General features: G+C 38.4%; 1 non-coding gene across 1 annotated transcript; it reads right to left on the bottom strand.

Annotated features, from left to right (window-relative positions):
* Window positions 1–10,558: 10,558 nt before the first annotated feature.
* On the bottom strand, window positions 10,559–10,665 carry LOC118971050 (U6 spliceosomal RNA). Its single transcript, XR_005059302.2, has one exon. It is a non-coding gene; the product is annotated as a U6 spliceosomal RNA (small nuclear RNA).
* Between the last annotated feature and the right edge of the window lie 7,855 nt (window positions 10,666–18,520).

An 18,520-nucleotide genomic window follows, 5' to 3' on the forward strand; every position in this document is an offset into this window, starting at 1 on the left:
CTGGGGACGGAGAGGGTCGTGCGTTTTTTCCCTTTTTTTTTGGCGAGTGTTTTTTGGAGGCCTTGGAGGGATTGGGACCCCAGTGCTAGGGAGGCAGGGCGGCAGGACCAGTGGGGGGGTGCCTGGGACCGGCGCCTGAGGACAAACAATATTGCATGTTTTTCCCTTTTTTTTTTTTTTTTGGTGGGTGCTTTTTGGAAACCTTGAAGGGACAGGGACCCCGGTGCTAGGGAGGCAGGGCAGCAGGACTGGTGAGCGGGTGCCTGGGACTGGCACCTGAGGACAAAGAAAATTGCATGTTTTTTTCTTTTTTCTTTTTTTTTTTTCTGTTTCCTCTTTCATTGTTGCTGTTGTTGTTTTGGATTGGAGAGTGCTTTTTGGAAGTCTTAAAGGGGCAGGACAGGACACTTAGACCAGAGGCAGGGAATCTGGGGATCTCTGGGCACTCTAATCCACTGGGCAACAGGGAGCACAGAGGCCCCTTATGGAGATAAAAAATAGCCTCCCGGCTGCGCCCCCTCCAACGGGGCTCCACCATTTTGGAGGAGCAGCCCCAGCCAGGGCACGCCCACAGCAACAGCGGAGATAAACTCCATAGCAAACGGGCAGGTAGCAGAAGCCCTGTCTGCGCACAGCTGACAAGCATAAGCCACTAGAGGTCACTATTCTCCCAGGAGAGGAAGGCCACAAACCAACAAGAAGGGAAGCTCTTCCAGCGGTCACTCATACCAGCTCTGCAAACTATCTCTATCACCATGAAAAGGCTAAACTACAGGCAGACAAAGATCACAGAGACAACACCTGAGAAGGAGACAGACCTAACCAGTCCTCCTGAAAAAGAATTCAAAATAAAAATCATGAACATGCTGACAGAGATGCAGAGAAAAATGCAAGAGCAATGGGATGAGATGCAGAGAAAAATGCAAGAGCAATGGGATGAAGTCCGGAGGGAGATCACAGATGTCAGGAAGGAGACCACAGAAGTGAAACAATCCCTGGAAGGATTTATAAGCAGAATGGATAAGATGCAAGAGGCCATTGAAGGAATAGAAGCCAGAGAACAGGAACGTATAGAAGCTGACATAGAGAGAGATAAAAGGATCTCCAGGAATGAAACAACACTAAGAGAACTATGTGACCAAACCAAAAGGAATAATATTCGTATTACAGGGGTACCAGAAGAAGAAGAAAGAGGAAAAGGGATAGAAAGTCTCTTTGAAGAAATAATTGCTGAAAACTTCCCCAAACTGAGGGAGGAAATAATTGAACAGACCACGGAATTACACAGAACCCCCAACAGAAAGGATCCAAGGAGGACAACACCAAGACACATAATACTTAAAATGGCAAGGATCAAGGACAAGGAAAGAGTTTTAAAGGCAGCTAGAGAGAAAAAGGTCATCTATAAAGGAAAACCCATTAGGCTAACATCAGACTTCTTGACAGAAACCCTACAGGCCAGAAGAGAATGGCATGATACATTTAATGCAATGAAACAGAAGGGCCTTGAACCAAGGATACTGTATCCAGCACGACTATCATTTAAATATGATGGCAGGATTAAACAATTCACAGACAAGCAAAAGCTGAGGGAATTTGCTTCCCACAAACCACCTCTACAGGGCATCCTACAGGGACTGCTCTAGATGGGAGCACTCCTAAAAAGAGCACAGAACAAAACACACAACATATGAAGAATGGAGGAGGAGGAATAAGAAGGGAGAGAAGAAGAGAATCTCCAGACAGTGTATATAACAGCTCAATAAGTGAGCTAAGTTAGGCAGTAAGATACTAAAGAAGCTAACCTTGAACCTTTGGTAACCACGAATCTAAAGCCTGCAATGGCAATAAGTACATATCTCTCAATAGTCACCCTAAATGTAAATGGACTTAATGCACCAATCAAAAGACACAGAGTAATAGAATGGATAAAAAAGCAAGACCCATCTATATGCTGCTTACAAGAAACTCACCTTAAACCCAAAGACAAGCATAGACTAAAAGTCAAGGGATGGAAAAACATATTTCAGGCAAACAACAGTGAGAAGAAAACAGGGGTTGCAGTACTAATATCAGACAAAATAGACTTCAAAACAATGAAAGTAACAAGAGATAAAGAAGGACACTACTTAATGATAAAGGGCTCAGTCCAACAAGACGATATAACCATTCTAAACATATATGCACCCAATACAGGAGCACCAGCATATGTGAAACAAATACTAACAGAACTAAAGAGGGAAATAGACTGCAATGCATTCATTTTAGGAGACTTCAACACACCACTCACCCCAAAGGATAAATCCACCGGGCAGAAAATAAGTAAGGACACACAGGCAATGAACAACACACTAGAACAGATGGACCTAATAGACATCTATAGAACTCTACATCCAAAAGCAACAGGATATACATTCTTCTCAAGTGCACATGGAACATTCTCCAGAATAGACCATATACTAGCTCACAAAAAGAGCCTCAGTAAATTCCAAAATATTGAAATTCTACCAACCAATTTTTCAGACCACAAAGGTATAAAAGTAGAAATAAATTCTACAAAGAAAACAAAAAGGCTCACAAACACATGGAGGCTTAACAACATGCTACTAAATAATCAATGGATCAATGAACAAATCAAAATAGAGATCAAGGAATATATAGAAACAAATGACAACAACAACACTAAGCCCCAACTTCTGTGGGACGCAGCGAAAGCAGTCTTAAGAGGAAAGTATATAGCAATCCAGGCACACTTGAAGAAGGAAGAACAATCCCAAATGAATAGTCTAACATCACAATTATCGAAACTGGAAAAAGAAGAACGAATAGGCCTAAAGTCAGCAGAAGGAGGGACATAATAAAGATCAGAGAAGAAATAAACAAAATTGAGAAGAATAAAACAATAGCAAAAATCAACGAAACCAAGAGCTGGTTCTTTGAGAGAATAAACAAAATAGATAAGCCTCTAGCCAAACTTATTAAGAGAAAAAGAGAATCAACACAAATCAACATAATCAAAAATTAGAATGGAAAAATCACGACAGACTCCACAGAAATACAAAGAATTATTAAAGACTACTATGAAAACCTATATGCCAACAAGCTAGAAAACCTAGAAGAAATGGACAACTTCCTAGAAAAATACAACCTCCCAAGACTGACTAAGGAAGAAACACAAAAGTTAAACAAACCAATTACGAGCAAAGAAATTGAAACGGTAATCAAAAAACTACCCAAGACAAAACCCCGGGGCCGGACGGATTTACCTCGGAATTTTATCAGACACACAGAGAAGACATAATACCCATTCTCCTTAAAGTGTTCCAAAAAATAGAAGAAGAGGGAATACTCCCAAACTCATTCTATGAAGCCAACATCACCCTAATACCAAAACCAGGCAAAGACCCCACCAAAAAAGAAAATTACAGACCAATATCCCTGATGAATGTAGATGCAAAAATACTCAATAAAATATTAGCAAACAGAATTCAACAGTATGTCAAAAGGATCATATACACCATGACCAAGTGGGATTCATCCCAGGGATGCAAGGATGGTACAACATTCGAAAATCCATCAACATCATCCACCACATCAACATAAAAGAAAGACAAAAACCACATGATCATCTCCATAGATGCTGAAAAAGCATTTGACAAAATTCAACATCCTTTCATGATAAAAACTCTCAGCAAAATGGGAATAGAGGGCAAGTACCTCAACATAATAAAGGCCATATATGATAAACCCACAGCCAGCATTATACTGAACAGAGAGAAGCTGAAAGCATTTCCTCTGAGATCGGGAACAAGACAGGGATGCCCACTCTCCCCACTGTTATTTAACATAGTACTGAGGTCCTAGCCATGGCAATCACACAAAACAAAGAAATACAAGGAATCCAGATTGGTAAAGAAGAAGTTAAACCGTCACTATTTGCAAATGATGTGATACTGTACATAAAAAACCCTAAAGACTCCACTCCAAAACTACTAGAACTGATATCGGAATACAGCAAAGTTGCAGGATACAAAATTAACACACAGAAATCTGTAGCTTTCCTATACACTAACAATGAATCAATAGAAAGAGAAATCAGGAAAACAATTCCATTCACCATTGCATCAAAAAGAATAAAATACCTAGGAATAAACCTAACCAAAGAAGTGAAAGACTTATACTCTGAAAACTACAAGTCACTCTTAAGAGAAATTAAAGGAGACACTAATAAATGGAAACTCATCCCATGCTTGTGGCTAGGAAGAATTAATATCGTCAAAATGGCCATCCTGCCCAAAGCAATATACAGATTTGATGCAATCCCTCTCAAATTATCAGCAACATTCTTCAATGAATTGGAACAAATAATTCAAAAATTCATATGGAAACACCAAAGACCCCGAATAGCCAAAGCAATCCTGAAAAAGAAGAATAAAGTAGGGGGGATCTCATTCCCCAACTTCAAGCTCTACTACAAGCCATAGTAATCAAGACAGTTTGGTACTGGCACAAGAACTGAGCCACAGACCAGTGGAACAGATTAGAGACTCCAGAAATTAACCCAAACATATATGGTCAATTAATATTTGATAAAGGAGCCATGGACATACAATGGCAAAATGACAGTCTCTTCAACAGATGGTGCTGGCAAAACTGGACAGCTACATGTAGGAGAATGAAACTGGACCATTGTCTAACCCCATATACAAAGGTAAACTCGAAATGGATCAAAGACCTGAATGTAAGTCATGAAACCATTAAACTCTAGGAAAAAAACATAGGCAAAAACCTCTTAGACATAAACATGAGTGACCTCTTCTTGAACATATCTCCCCGGGCAAGGAAAACAACAGCAAAAATGAGCAAGTGGGACTACATTAAGCTGAAAAGCTTCTGTACAGCGAAAGACACCATCAATAGAACAAAAAAGGAACCCTACAGTACGGAAGAATATATTTGAAAATGACAGATCCGATAAAGGCTTGATGTCCAGAATATATAAAGAGCTCACACGCCTCAACAAACAAAAAACAAATAACCCAATTAAAAAATGGGCAGAGGAACTGAACAGACAGTTCTCTAAAAAAGAAATACAGATGGCCAACAGACACATGAAAAGATGCTCCACATCGCTAATTATCAGAGAAATGCAAATTAAAACTACAATGAGGTATCACCTCACACCAGTAAGGATAGCTGCCATCCAAAAGACAAAGAACAGCAAATGTTGGTGAGGCTGTGGAGAAAGGGGAACCCTCCTACACTGCTGGTGGGAATGTAAGTTAGTTCAACCATTGTGGAAAGCAGTATGGAGGTTCATCAAAATGCTCAAAACAGACCTACCATTTGACCCAGGAATTCCACTCCTAGGAATTTACCCTAAAAATGCAGCAATCAAATTTGAGAAAGACAGATGCACCCCTATGTTTATCGCAGCCCTATTTACAATAGCCAAGAATTGGAAGCAACCTAAAATTCCATCGGTAGATGAATGGATAAAGAAGTTGTGGTACATATACACAATGTAATACTACTCAGCCATAAGAAGTGGAAAAATCCAACCATTTGCAGCAACATGGATGGAGATGGAGAGTATTATGCTCAGTGAAATAAGCCAAGTGGAGAAAGAGAAATACCAAATGATTTCACTCATCTGAGGAGTATAAGAACAAAGGAAAAACTGAAGGAACAAAACAGCAGTGGAATTACAGAACCCAAAAATGGACTAACAGAAGATCAAGGCCTAGCTTGGCTACCCAGAAAATGAACTAAGATACGACATGAGGAGGAGCTTCCGGCATCAGCACTCTCTGGAGGACTTGTGCCAGGGGATGATCACCAAAAAGCCTCCACAGGGATCCGGACGATGCTGCGGTTGTGGCTGCATCCATCCCACCATTTCCTGGACTTGCCACAGGAATGAGGAGGGAGATGTCTAGGCTGGCATGTGCATACAGTGAGACAACGAATTTGACCGGATCTGTACTGTTGGATCTCAACCAGGAGTTGGGAGGGGTGCAAGTTGTAGCACTCCAAAATCTTATGACTATAGACTATCTATGGTTAAAAGAACATATGGGATGTGAACAGATCCCAGAAATGGGTTGCTTTAATTTGTGGGATTTCTCTCAGACTGTTCAAGCACAGTTGGACAATATCCATCATATCATAGACAAATTTTCACAGATGCCTAGGGTGCCTAAATGGTTTTCTTGGCTTCACTGGAGATGGATGGTAATTATAGATTTGCTTTGTTTATGTCACTGTATTCCTATTATGTTAATATGTGAGCGCAAGTTAGTTGGTAGTTTAAAACCTATACATGCTTAAGGTACTCTACAAGAAGATGTGTCAAAGAAATAATCAATCCTCCCATGTTTTCTTACATATGCTACATCTATAGCTTTTCTTCTTCCTTCCTAATTACAACCCTTAAATAGAATTCGTGCCTCATATCGAATTTACCGAGTATCATAATTCCTCCAGGTGGTAAAGATACCTCGAGACAAGTGCTGGGCATAGAAGCCACAGGGCATAAATCTGCAAAGAAGTAAAAAGCTAACCTTTTCAAACAGCATGGCTTCTCTCTCACTTACCAACTTTACATTTCCCTGTATGGCCCCGGAAGATGACTGGTTAGCCACAGACGGGTAAGATTCCTCAAGGGAGGAACAACCTAAGACAGGCACAGTCGCAGGGGGGTCATCAGGTGAGAAATTGGGGATCAACAGAGGTGAGGCTCAGAACATCACCCCCCCTGTTTTGAAAGAAATCTGCATCTATGGATGTTTTGCTGCCCTTGTCTAGCTTGGATTAACACATAGTCTACAGGCACACACCTGATCATCTACATTTGCTCTCTTACAGCACTAAACTACGTTTTCTACCTTTATCTTGCATCTACCTACCACTTCAGCATTTTATTAAAAATAAAAATAAGAATAAGAATAAAGGGAGAAATGTGGGATCCACATATAAATCAAGTATAAAAATCAAACGAATATTCATATTTGACCTGATGGTTTATAGTTCATAATGCGTGATCAGAACCGAAAGTTTCTGTGATGACTGCCCTTGTACTGTTCACCATGTAAGAATTTATTCACTATGTAAGAACTTGTTCACCATGTAAGAACTTGTTCGTTATGCTTCAGAAGATTGGAGACTGACGAGAATTAGGCTTGAGATGGATTAATGATTGTGCATTGAGCATTGACCCCCCTATACAGAATTTTATTGTTGTTAACAACCATTTGATCAATAAATATGAGAGATGCCCTCTCAAAAAAAAATAATAAAATAAATAAATAAATAAAATAAATAAAATAATAATAAAAAAATGCATACTTGAGTTCACACACACAAAGAAGGAAACCTGCAAGAGCTATATGGAAGAAGAAGAAGATTCCAAAGTTGCACTTGAGGTAGGATTGGAATTGGGACAGCCGTGTAGGTTTCAAGCTGACAAGATTCAATAACCATTCAGGGACAGGAAGTCAGGCCTTCAAGCCTTCATGAAACAATGACTGGTATTGGTCCTCAAAATGCCACATTCTGATGAATATGTTAAGAGTAGAAATGATTTGTTCATTATCATAAAAAGAAGTTAAAACAACTTGTATATGTATCCCCTGCTTTTCAAGTTTGCGTTACATCATCCTGCTTTTACAAAAACCCTACGTTAATACCTGTTTTCACTAACCCAAAGAAAACTGAAGAGGATTTTTGCCTTTTTGAAAAAAGGTGAAAACTGAAAATAGTGTCCACACCCTGGGCAGTGAGAGTGGCCCCATCAAGCTCCTGCCCTGAAGCCACACTGGGCTTTTCAACCTCAAGCCTCTGTAGCTTTGAACTGTGTCTGTTAGCATCTGTGCATTATCTCAATTTATTCTGTGCTTTCATTAGCAAGATATGTCCTAAGTCTCAGAGAAGCCTAAAAGAGGTTATTTTGGGGATCTGGGAATGCTAAATTTTTTTCCATGTAAATTAATGGTAATTGCTTCATTTTATGTAATTTTTGCTTCATGAAGATTTTCATAGAAACAGTCTACTTCTGGATAGTAGAGGAAACTGGTATATATTTTTACCTGAAATTCGGAGGTGAGGGTCTCCCTTAAAATTGGTAACCATATGTATTTGAAGTTTGACTTTACACTACCTACATTTTCAAGAAAAAAACTCAAGTAATAATTAACAAAAATTCCAGGTTAGAAATACTGAGGCACTTGGTGGAAAGCAAACACCAAGTATATTTCTTGGGACATATCCCAAATCCAGACCTCCCAAGATTTTCATGAGTCTCCTAAAGATGTGCTCACAATCCAAAATTACAATGCTCAACTGAAAAACAGTGGGCAGACAAAATAAGCAGCAGGTTAGTCTCCCAAAAACCTGAGACAAACCTTGCATGGACTATTTTAACTGAGAAAAAAATATTACAATTAGTAGACAATTTAATTTAAATCATTATTTCTTTTAACTATAGTCTTCTGCTTCATAAAAGCCACTGCTATCTGTCACAAAAGAATAATTAGTTTTAATTTACAAAAACATGCATGGACTTCATTATCATATATTTCAAAATTGGGATGCGACTCATTCAATGATTTTATGTGTCATTCTCTGTTTTACAATATCATTCTTAGAAAGCTCTAATTCTTCCATTACTCTTGTTCTTGAGGTATAACACAAATAATATTACATCTAACTTGAAAATAAAATTTATAAATTTAGAGGTAGTATTAATCTATGATAATGCAAGAATTAGAATTTAATTTTTAATTATTTTTTCCATATTAGGCTTTAGTAATTTTTCACACACGGAGCGTGTATGTGTGTGTGCTTAAGAATGCCTATTTAAGGACTAGATTTTTCTTTAGAAAAAGAATGTCTGAGAACCAAATAAAACTTGGCAAAGGAGTTTTTATTATCTGACTTTAATTTTATTCATAGTCAAAATTTGGGACTTCTAATAGTCATTTTCTTCTGAAAGCCCAGTTTGTAAGTACTATTTTGCTGAGTTTATTTATCTTCTGCATGAATCATGAGGTGGTTGCTGCAACTTGACAATGACCTTTCCTATTTCAACCACTAAACACACCTCCTGCATGTTAAGTGGATTTAGAATCATCTGAAAACTGATTTCTTTTTCCAGTGGTGCTCTAATTGCAATTTGTACTCAGTCTGCTCCCACAACTAATGTGAGTTCGGTAGTTTCAAGGACTTCATACATTATTTGCTGTGGACACAAAGGATATTGGCAGAGAAGCAAAGAAACACAAAAGCAGGTTTTGCCCAGGTGCATTTTTGGAAGCTCTACGGATGTTCAAGAAAATAAATATGACAAAATCCATCATGACGTCCCTATGCCACCCCTATTTCCCTATTCCAAGTCTAGTTTAGAATGACCCTCTGTGTAATAAAGGGACAAAAAAGAGGGGAAACACTCCAGTCTTACCACAGATGTAGTTTGAAAGCCCCAGGAAGGCCCGAAGCTTTGTGGGAGTGATAATGAAATTTCCTTTCAGGAGAGACAATGAGATTGTCAAACCTCAATTTCAGATACAATTATTCACCACTGAAAAACTGAAGAGCTGTAAAGAACACTATGTAGCTTAGGCCTTCTCATCCTCTAAGGCAAATTATACCTTTTAAAAGAGATTTAAGGAATATCTTAAGAGCATGACTCAGTCATGGTGACTTCACCAGGGCACTATTAGTGGGATTGGCCCAGCCTGAATTGTAGGATAGATGAAGTCTGATTTCTGATGCCTGGAACATTCTATTTCTAGGACTCTCCATGGAAGTCAGACTTCCAAAGAGCTCTGTCCACCAATGCTTTTCCAATTATCCTCATCTATCAAAACTTACTGGATTATTTCATGAATCTTTATTGTGTGGTTCCAATATTGCAGTCTTTGGGTTAAATGTGCTGAAATTTTAACAAATGAAAGATGCAGGCAACTGACCAAGAATCTATAATGAAAAGGGACCCTTGCTTTGATAGGCAGATGTGTGGAGTGATCTGGGAACATTTAGAAAGGGCTTCACATCTATCTTGGAGCATCAGGGAAGAACTCTTGGGGGAAGTGATGTTAGGTTGGAGAAATTAGCCAGGTGAAATGGAGGAAAAGCGCATTCTGGGGAGATAAGTGGCCTGAGGGAAAGAACATGGCACCGTTAGGGATGCCGAACTCAGCATTCATCAGAACACCCTGGGCCCCTCTTTCAGAAATGCTTGGCAGCTGCTGTTTACAAAAGCAATTGCTTCTTAACTATCTGATGTTGGCGAACAAATGTTGACAGGTGGCTTTGATGCCTGGAACTTTTTAAAATTTATCTTTATTTTTTTTTAAGATATCACACATATACACTCTTATGAAGGTTTCACATGAGCAACACTATGGTCACTACAGTCACCCACATTATCAAGTCCCGCCCACACCCCGCTGCAGTCACTGTCCATCAGCGCAGCAAGATGCCACAGTCACCACTTGTCTTCTCTGTGCTACACTGTCCTCCCCATGACCCACACACACACCATGCGTGCCAATCATAAAAATATATGCAACGCTTTGCGAATTTGCATGTGATCCTTGCGCAGGGGCCATGCTCATCTTCTCTGTATCGTTTCAATCTGAGTATATGTGCTGCCGAAGCAAGCATGATGCCTGGAACTTTTAAGAAATGTTTAAGAATAAATTCGTTCTAGAAGATTGTGGCAAAATTACTATCACGAAATAATTCGTAAGGGTACTTTTTATCAAAGTGACTGAAGTTAAAGTTCTGAGTTTCATTCCAGTGACTAGACCTCCATAATTACACAGACCATTCAGCCCCTCTTTGAGAAAACATCTAAATCGTGTCTCCTCAGTGGCAGGCATTGTGGCAGACAACAGGACTAAATGGAGTGGTAGGAAAAGCTTCAGCAGAGATAACCACTCAAGATTTGTGGCTTATTAAATCAATTTCACAACAAATGTTCTTATTACAAAAATTCTTTTCAAGTGATGATTTCTACATTTTATTTCTGCTATTTAAAATACTCATTTACTTATTCAACAAATATTTATTAAATACTTCTTATGAAATAGGGCAATTTCATCTTCCACAGGACTTAGAGCATGCTAGGGGAGACTTGTGTAACTTAATAAGTACAGAGATAAGTAATTAATTGTTAATTAGTAGTGAATCTGATCAAGTTTGTCCTTAAAGCTCCAGAAAGGCCTTATGAGTGCTCAGAGGACATCTCTGACCTCTGCCCAGAGAGGTCACAGAGGTCTGCCTGGAGGAGGTAATATTTGCTTTGTCTTAAACAATGACAACAATTTGGGTTTCTCTCAAAATTGTAAAATAAAGAAGGGAGGAGCTGGATAGAACTAATTTAAGTATTGGCTAATAAGAAATAGGCAGAATGAAGGGAATGAGTGGGTAAGGAGACATCATCCTGGGATAGAAAACTACGTGTGGAAAGATAGAGAGATGAGAAAAATAGTCTGATGTGACTGAGTATGGGGTAGGTGGGATGATGTGGTGGCAGCCGTGATTGCAGAGAGGCCAGAAGATAAAGTCCATTTAATTCTCAAAACCGTCAAAGTAATAAGCACTACTTTCAACTCAGTACTTTCCTTTAGAAGTTTACTTGGCCTCTCAAACATGTACAAAACCAAACCTGGGCCCTCAGCTCACCTGCTTCTGCGGATTCCCCGGACTCAGAAAGCAGCACGTTTCTATGTCCAGTTGCTCAAGTTCAAGTCAGTCTTGACTCCTCTCTTTTTCTCACATCACACATCTTGACTGTCAGTAAATCCTCTCGATTCTACATTGAAAATATGCCCAAAATTCATCATTTCCTACCGCCTCCTGGCCCTAGCTACCATCACCTTTTGTCTAGATAACTAACCACTGTTGCCTGTTAAGCTATCTCCCTGCTTCTGTCTTGCCTCAAACTTGTCCCCTTCTGTTCCCAAACGAAAGGTCAGAGTGACTCTTTTAAACTCTAAGATCCTATCAGTCTGCTTAAAACTCTGAAATGGCTTTCCTTTTCATTCAAAAGCCAATGTAGTACAAAGGATGACAAGCCCCATAAAACCTGTCCCTGCACCAGCTCTCCAACTTCACCTGTTATTATTCTCCCCAGTTCCACTTTCTCCCACTACCTCTTGCTCCTTGCTTTTCCTGGAACTCAGTCATCCTCTCAGATATGGTTCTTTTTTTTTTATTATTAAAGTATCATTGATATACAATCTTATGATGGTTCCACATACACAATACAGTGGTTCAACATTCATCCATTTATTATCAAGACCTCCCTCCCTCCCTCCCTTGTGGTCACTGTTTATCAGCATAGTAAGATGTTATAGAGTCATTAATTGTATTTTCTGTGCTGTACTATCATCCCAGTGACATACCTATATTGTGATTCTGAATTATAGTGCCCCTTAATCTCTTTTTCCCTTCCTGCCCGCCCTCCCCCACTCCTCCCCTTTAGTAACAACTAGTCCTTCTTGTGGTCTATGAGTCTGCTGCTATTTTGTTTCTTCTGTTTTGCTTTGTTGTTATACTCCACAAATGAGTGAAATCATTTGGTATTTGTCTTTCTCCACCTGACTTATTTCACTGAACACGATACCCTCTAGCTCCATCCATGCTGTTGCAAATGGCAGGATTTCTTTTCTTTTTATGGCTGAGTAATATTCCATTGTGTATATGTACCACATCTTCTTTATCCATTCATCTGTTCATGGACATTTAGGTTGCTTCATATCAGATCTGGTTCTTTTACTTCTTGGCCATTCCCCCAGATATTCCTGTGATTCACCCCACCTCCTTCCAGTCTTTGCTAATATATCACAGCTCAGAAACACCTTCCCAGGCTCCCATATTTAAAATTGCCATTTTGACTTATATTTCTGGTCTGTTTCCCTGCTTAACTCTTCTCCATAATACTGGACTCATGTGGCTTCTTAATTGTCTAAATCCTTTTAGTGTAATGTAAGCTAATTTTTGTTTTTTGATACCAATGGATTCTTGCAACTCAAAACAGTTTCTGACACATAATAAACACTCAAAAATATTTATGAAGTGAATGAATTTCCCCCACTTTATGAATGAGGGTGTCACAGAGAGAGTAAGAAACTTGTTGAAGGTCCTACAGTGACTTGAGTGCCATTCTGATCTTGGCTGGCTATTCTATAGGTGAAAGACGAAGCTTACAGAACTGAGGTTCTTTATGCTGGGCTGTATCTTTTTACAGAAATTAGAGGCTGACTCAAGCGTGGAGTACTGGTGAAGGCCAGGGGGACCCTTCAGCACCCTGAAAGCACTGATTGTCATGATAGACAGTAGGACAATGACCCCACATAGCTGCCTCCCACGGGCTGCTACTCCTGACGTCACCAAGCAGCTAGTAAAGGGCTCCTCCTGCCTTTTACATGCAAGGGCTTGGCATCTTCTTCTGGGTCTGGAGTTCCCTTTGAATCCTCAAATAGGGTAGGTAGGATGTGAAGGACTTAGGGGGCTCCATTATGAGATGGGCACCACTGGGCAAAAGGAATGCTTTGAAGGCTTGCCTCTGAAAATGTCCTGTGATGTTTCATGGGGTTTGTCTTTTAGAGGCTCTGTGGAAAAAAAAACTATGATAAAAATTACCTATTCTGCTTTGACAGTTTCTTGATAAATACATGTGAAATTTAAAATCTCATTTCAAAGGGGAAAAAGTGATCCTCGTTCAATGGAATTCTATGGAAAAAAACAATTGGAAAGAAGGGATTTATCTATTGTCAATGCATCTTTATGTAGGCAGACAAGCTTTGATGTAACTGATAGCTTGGTTATATAATAGCCCAAGAATACAGAAATGGCATATGATGTATTATGCAGCACTTGAGACTAAAAGTTTGCTGCTCTTAGACTAGAATGAAAGTTCAGCCTGAAAGCTTTTGTTGAAAGAGACTTTCTTTGTAATAAATCAAGAGGACCTGTTAAAGTTATCTTCAGTAGGTACCTCATAGGCACTTTGGAAAAAAATTTATAACTCATTAAGCTTAATGGCCCCTGAAGCATCCCAGGATGCTACAGAAGCTAAACCTTCAACAAAGAACTTCACTTCTAAGGAGGTGAGTATTGAACCTACAAAAGAGAAATCCTTTAAAGTGGAGATTAGAAAGTTGAGCTATTATAAAAGAGCCAGAACAGAAACTAAGTCATTCTTTACGAAGGGCAGTTAACAATTCCAGAGATGGATACTATAAATTGTGTATACGAGCAAAATCACTTTGTAATGGTCATCTGGCAAAAAATGAATCTTAAAAGGCCAAGTCCTCAAAAAGGGTCAGAAGGAAAAGCTACTTAAATTGGGAAGCTTTGTAAGAACATCTGTGTGTGTTTGTGCATGTGCATGTGTGTGCATGGGCTGTGCAAGACAAATACTAACCCTGAGAATGGCAGGAACTGCCAGAAAAAGCAAGGGAGCACAGTAAATGCATAGCAAGTTACTTATGTCTTCAATTACTACTGTTCACATAAAAAACTCAAGAATATCCAGCCTATGGTCATGATTTTGGTATAGAAAATGTAAAACTAAAAATAAAAGTGAGATGTGATTGCACATAAGGAGACATGATGCTTTCTGAACTACTTATTAAATGCAATGATAAGAATGCTTAGCTCAGGGCCTGGCCTTTAATAAGAGCTCAAACACTGTTAGTATCATAATTACCATTATTCTCCTACAATACACCAAGCTTTGTGTTATATGCACTATTTGATTTAACTGCATATGTAATGTAAAATGACTAAATGAAAAATTCTTTCCAAATGAAGTTGAACACCAACCAATTCACATCTGACAAAACCTAGATATGAATAAAAAAGCTCCAATTCTATATTTTCCTACAGACAGTGACTTTCATCTGACCATCTGAAACCAAACCGAACTAGGCATTGCACAAATATATGGCATGGCTTGAGTTGAATCACTTTTCTAATAGTTCAGATGTTTGTCTTTCTAATTTATTGTGGCCAGACAATTATTTCCAGTTCTTTTCCCATCTTTTCTCCTGGCATTGAAGCTCAAGTTCCCATCCATCATCCTAAGACATACCACTTGTCTCATTCTTGTCCAAATTATTCACAAAGATGCTGTAGTTTAGTGGACGACTGGGGTGAGTGCTCCAGTTAAAATTATTACTTGCCTGAGGTTTCATTTTGGAATCCTGATAAGTCATTTTGAATGTGAGTTGGGCCGAGTACATTTCAATTTATGACTTTTTTCTAAGTGAACTAATCTAAATTAAAATCTCACAAAATCAATACCTCATTTTCATCATACAGCATTCTGATTCTGTGTCCCAATCATCCATCTATCATTTACTGTGGCTTGGAAATTTCTAAGAATGAGGAGTTATTTTATATCATATTATGGAAATGACACATCTGTAGCCTGTTGTTTCATATGTCCAAGCCCAAATTTACAGTAAATGTTGCCTTACTCTAACCCCCTCATCTTATTTACTCTGTAGAACATTCCCATAACCCCTTATCAGGAGATCATAATTATGTGAACCCCTTATTATGTGATCATAATGTGTGCAATCACAATCTGAAAACTGTCACTCAAAACTGTCTCATTTGTTTGGCTTCAGTTTCTCATTACCGTGATAGCCACCAGCCAGACAAACGGGTAGGTATTTTTAGGCTTTCCAAATGCTACTCAGTGTCCTTCCCCCAATGTACTCATTTTGAACACTTCCTTTTGGTTTGTAAAGGTCTAGTGTTAACTTGGAGATTCTGCAAAGATTTTTAATGCACATACTGCTCTCCTAATATATTTTCATTTCTGGTGACCTAGAAAAGAACAGAAGCAAAAAACGGTGCAAGGGGAATTTATTCTCATGACAGAGTGTTAAAAAAGAAGCTTTCAAGGGATTTATTTAGTCAGGTCTTGTCTTTTCCATTATTCTTTTATGTCCCACTTGTACTGCATAGTCTATGGCCAATCCATAAAAGAATAATAAAAAAGGCCCCACTTTATGCAACCACGTACTAGCATGTCTGCATAAAATAGGTGATGCATATATTTTACATCCAGAATTCCAAATGGCCACTCATATTTCTTTTCTCTCTCAGCTTTCAAGGTTGGGCTCATAGTTTTCAAGAGCAAAAGATCTTCAATGTATTCATTTCATGGTGGCAGGACTATGTCTTATTCACTGGTTGACTTCAGGATCTAGGATGGGTTCTGGCACATAGGAGGATATTAATAAATGTTTGGAAATACTCTTCTCTAATTATTTACCATCAGTCAATACCTGAAGCAAATATCCACAGCACTCTCATTGCCTAAAATTCTGTGAGAGATTTGCAATGGGACATTCCAATTTTCTAAAGTATAAACACTTAGTTTTTTAAGGACAGTATGCATTTACCACCTTAGGAAAAATGAAAGAAAACTCTAAGTATTGTGGCTTAGTGGAGTATGACATATGTTACTTTAAAAAGCCAAATATTGGGGGCTCTCTTATCCCTTCCTGGTCTGAGCCAGGAGCTCTGTCCTCTCACTTTATCTGTAAATAAAAGCCTCTGTCTTGTTCTCCTAAAAAAAAAAAAAAGCCAAATACTGATGGAGAGAGCTACAGAAGACGGTGAGATTACTCAGTAGCTTCTATGCAGACTTCAGCATACCTCATCTCTGCCTTTATCCAGTAGTCTCTAGAGAATGAAGAGATGTATATTTCTTAAATCTGCAAGGATGAAAGGGAGTCACTGACTTCGAGATGCTTATAGTCTCATTGAGGACAGGACTTCAAGAGGTTGATCTGTGGTTTATACATCAAGACCAGATCAAGACAATGCATTCGATTTTTAGAAATCTATCTAAGTCATGGATATGTATTACAGTTTACAAATGAGGGGTTGAAAATAGCAAACACTTGCTAACAACTAAAATACCCATCAGTAGGAACTTTGCAAAGTAAAACAGTATTATACACACACACACAGGAATAGTGAAATGAGATTTGATGAGATGTCAATTGAAGTTCTTTGTTAAAACAAATAACAAAAAAAGAACCCTCTCTTCAAATACATCTTAGAAACACTGAGTTAAGCCAAGCTAAATGGATTTTTAAATCTTTCATATGTGAAGGTATTCAGTGATTCTGCTGGACAGAGACGGAATAGGTAAGCTTGTCCAGTATCATTAACTTCCTTGTGGTTGAAATATACCTTTGCTCAGCCTTTTGAGTACTGTAAAGACTCAAGAGCTGCTGAAAGTCTGAGATTAGGTTTCACAGTTTCATTTGCTTTGTTTCATAGTCTTGATGGAAAAGAATGAACAGCACCCTTTGCAAAGTCAAGGGAAGGCAAGCTTTTTACTTGTCAAATTCCTAGTAACTCGGTTAACTCTGGTGTTCAATTCTGGTATAAGCATTCTGTCATTTTTAAGGACACCATTCAGAATTTTTAAAATTAATGTGAAAAAAAATATATTCTGAGCAAGAGCAACAAATTCTATTTAATCAGCATCCCATCCATCACTTTATAATGTATGCAGTCTCTGTAAATGCATAGGAAGGTGTGCAAAGTGGAGCTGATGAATTATGGAAACCTTTATGTATGCTTCATGCATTAAACACTTTTTGCCAACCCTTCCCCTTAGGGTTAGCAGATCTGTTGGGAGGCTAACCTCCCTACAGATATGGCCTAAATAATTCTAAGTAAACAGAGCTCCTTAATCACCTTTAATATTCTATAAAAGAGAACACAATTAGATAATAAGCATAACAATTAAAAAATATCATATATTCCTGTGTGCTAAATTCAGCTGTATTATTATTTATACTAAGCCTGTTAACTAAGGGGAAAAAATGGAAATTTGCTCCTGACTGGAGGTCCTATTAATTTTGTATATTGTATATCCTATCAAATGGAATAATTAAAAAGTAATTCTTAAGTTCAGTGCTTCCATCACCAATAATGTGGATCATACTGAGCATCCAAAAGTCAATAATGGGCACCTGGACCTAACGGGAAGAGTTTTAACTTTACAGTTTTATTTGAAGTTAGACTAAAAGAAAAGCTCCTATTTATAATCAAACTACATGAATAAATCATATGTGAATTATATATAAACACAAAGCATTGGTCATTTATTTGCCATGTGAGTATATTTTTCAGTGTCCTATTATAATGAAAACATTATTGGACTTTGGGTTAAGAGATTTTGTCTTGACAATTTGATATTTCTATAGTTTGTGACCCAGAGAAATTGCTAAATGAGAAATTATTCAACTGCCCAGTTGCTGTTTTCTCATCTCTAAAATGTACCTACCACTTATTGAGCATTTACTATGTGCCAGGCACTGGGGTCGTCCCTTCATAGATCTTAGGTCATTTAAGCTTTATGAGAATAATACTGTTGTAGAGTTAACAAATAGGGCAATAAAAATCCTGAGATGTTAACTAACTTTTTCCAGCATGACTCAGAGAATATGCTATAGAGGGCAGATTTGAACCTAGG

Source organism: Manis javanica, chromosome 2, assembly GCF_040802235.1.
Source record: "Manis javanica isolate MJ-LG chromosome 2, MJ_LKY, whole genome shotgun sequence".
In the NCBI taxonomy this organism is placed as follows: domain Eukaryota; kingdom Metazoa; phylum Chordata; class Mammalia; order Pholidota; family Manidae; genus Manis; species Manis javanica.